The following is a 2,986-nucleotide window of genomic DNA, read 5'->3' as shown; positions in this document are numbered from 1 at the left end:
TGTCTAAACATTTCCGGAAATCTCGAATGTGCCCTTTATCCATATTGTACACATAAACAACAAAGACGAAGTGTGACCGACATGTAAATATTGCATCGTTTGGCAGCGACGGAACATACTGGCCATTTCTTTCTCGCTACCGGTTACTTTGAAGGCTTTCGTCTAACACTGACCTCTCCGGCCACTCAAGAGAAGGCATCCCACTCATAACGATTTCTCAATTCTCTGCCTTCTTAATCACTGTTGATGCACTGCTGTACACATCCTCCAAGTTTGAACTGAGCTAATCTGCTCTTTCTTACATATGTGAAGATAGTAACTGTTCTCGAAAAAACAGATGCCATTGATGACCGTGTAGCTTCTCTAGAATAAATGATAATTAATTGAAACCCTCAGCTGCTGACTGGTGTTGTTGATATACCCTCGATGGCGACAGTTGAAAATGTATGCCCCGACCGGGACTCGAACCCGGGATCTCCTGCTTGCGTGGCAGACGCTCTATCCATCTGAGCCACCGAGGACATAGATGAATAGCGCGACTGCAGGGACTTACACCTTGCACGCTTGTCCGCAGCTCGTGGTCGTGCGGTAGCGTTCTCGCTTCCCACGCCCGGGTTCCTGGGTTCGATTCCCGGCGGGGTCAGGGATTTTCTCTGCCTCGTGATGACTGGGTGTTGTGTGATGTCCTTAGGTTAGTTAGGTTTAAGTAGTTCTATGTTCTAGATGTTAAGTCCCATAGCGCTCAGAGCCATTTGAACCTTGCACGCTTCCCGTGAGACCCACATTTCCAACTTTCCACAATCTACATACGTAATGTACCTAATAGATATTTGCCCATCCACTCATTAGCGTGCGCGAGTAATGAGTGGATGGAAAATATCTATTAGGTACATTACGTATGTAGATTGTGGATAGTTGGAAATGTGGGTCTCACGGGAAGCGTGCAAGTTATAAGTCCCTGCAGTCGTGCTATTCATCTGTGTCCTCGGGGGCTCAGATGGTTGCCGGCACGGTAGCTCAGCGTGTTTGGTCAGAGGGTTAACTGCCCTCTGTAATAAAAAAAAAACTGAGTTCATCGATCAACAACGAACTAAAACGGGTGTCTTACGATGTCCGCCCCGAGCAGATGCAACTAACGAAAGCGTACAAAAAAGAGATTTAAAGGGGGAAAAAAAAGATGGATAGAGCGTCTGCCATGTAAGCAGGAGATCCAGGTTCGAGTCCCGGTCGGGGCACACATTTTCAGCTGTCCCCTTCGAGGTATATCAACAACACCTGTCGGTAGCTGAGCGTTTCAATTAATTATCATTTACTCTTTCTTGTTTTGTCATTTTCACAAACGTTAATGTGTTGTACGTTTTAGTAACACGAAGATCCCGCGTATTGTATATTCTGGCCCCTTGGAGCGATCCCGGCTTTTACGGACGCTTTCGTTGCCAGCGTGGTTGCGGCCTTGGAACGCGGTAAACCGATTTACGATCGCCGGGGCGCAGCGCGCACTCACAGTTTGCTTTAAGAATTCACGCCCTACGGCGTGGAGGAACTAGAACGCCGTGGAGCCGTGATTTACAGCCGGTGTAAGGGCCTGAAGGAGGGGCAAGGACACCCAGCGAAAGGGAAACGAAGGGAAGACGGAAGAGGCGAGCTGTCGGCTTGTCATAATTGCAGTCACGGGCCGAGAGTGCTGGACCGCAGAACAAACCGGTCGTCATCCCACGTCGCTAGGGTCGCGTGAGGAATAGTCTGGCTTTTGCTGCTTCTTCGTGTACCCTAGTGTCATGCAAATGAAACGAAACTCTTTTTTTCAGCCTTCTAGCTTCTTTTTGCGTAACTTATCACGACGTCATCTCCTGTGCTGCCCTGTGCATCTCACAGCAGAACTGTCCTCACACGGGACGAGGAATCGTTGGTGGACAAGGAGTCCGTAGAGTTTTACAAGGAGAACTTGGGAGACACCATATTGCATGGTAATGTCGATCTACGTCTAACAGGGACCTTTCTACGTATTTCGGAATTTATTTATTCATCCAAAAAACTTTCCAGATTGTAGGACACATAAATTCTTTATAAGTATTGTGTATGAATGTGTGCACAAACGGCGCACACAAAGCACAGAAAATTGCACACAAACACAAAATACAGAAAATTTAACAGTACTACTGCAGTAAGCCGACCGGTGTGGCCGAGCGGTTCTAGGCGCTTCAGTCTGGAACTGCGCGACCACTTCTGTCGCAGGTTCGGATCCTGCCTCGGGCATGGATGTGTGTGATGTCCTTAGTTAGTTTAAGTAGTTCTAAGTTCTAGGGGACTGATGACCTCAGATGTTAATTCCCATAGTGCTCAGAGCCATTTTTGAACTACTGCAGTAAGGAAATAATTGTTTTAGTTTTATCTATAAGACAGATTGAACTCCTTGTAGTAGGATATTTTGCAATTTCTTGCTTAAAGTTTTTTATTTCACATATTCTAAAAAATTTCTTCTTGAATAGGAGCAGCGATCTAGTAAAAAATGGCTCTGAGCACTATGGGACTTAACATCTGTGGTCATCAGTCCCCTAGAACTTAGAACTACTTAAACTTAACTAACCTAAGGACGTCACACACATCCATGCCCGAGGCAGGATTCGAACCTGCGATCGTGGCGGTCACGCGGTTCCAAACTGAAGCGCCTAGAACCGCACGGCCACACCGGCCGGCGATCTACTAAGAATTACTTTCGAGTTTTCCTAGAGAGTATTAAACCATTTTTATCCTGTGCGGAAGATCGTTGAAAAATGGGTCACTCGATCTGTAGTGGATGTTTTATTTCAGTTGTTCGTAATTGTAATTCCTAGGTATTTAGTCGAACTGAGAGCCTTTCATTTCTATAATTTATTGTGCAACCGAAATGTAAGGGAGTTCTTTTTCTATTCATGTGGATGACCTCGCACTTTTCCTTACTGAGAGAGTGTTTCTACTTTTTCCAGCATAGAGACGTGGTGTCTAA

General features: G+C 46.0%; 1 non-coding gene across 1 annotated transcript; it reads right to left on the bottom strand.

Annotated features, from left to right (window-relative positions):
• Nucleotides 1-447: 447 nt before the first annotated feature.
• Trnaa-cgc (transfer RNA alanine (anticodon CGC)) lies at nt 448-521 on the bottom strand. The gene has a single exon. It is a non-coding gene; the product is annotated as a tRNA-Ala (tRNA).
• Between the last annotated feature and the right edge of the window lie 2,465 nt (nt 522-2,986).

Source organism: Schistocerca cancellata, chromosome 5 (genome assembly GCF_023864275.1).
Source record: "Schistocerca cancellata isolate TAMUIC-IGC-003103 chromosome 5, iqSchCanc2.1, whole genome shotgun sequence".
NCBI lineage: Eukaryota > Metazoa > Arthropoda > Insecta > Orthoptera > Acrididae > Schistocerca > Schistocerca cancellata.
The sequence above is the reverse complement of the archived record's forward strand: the minus strand, read 5'-3'. Positions and strand labels throughout refer to the sequence as shown.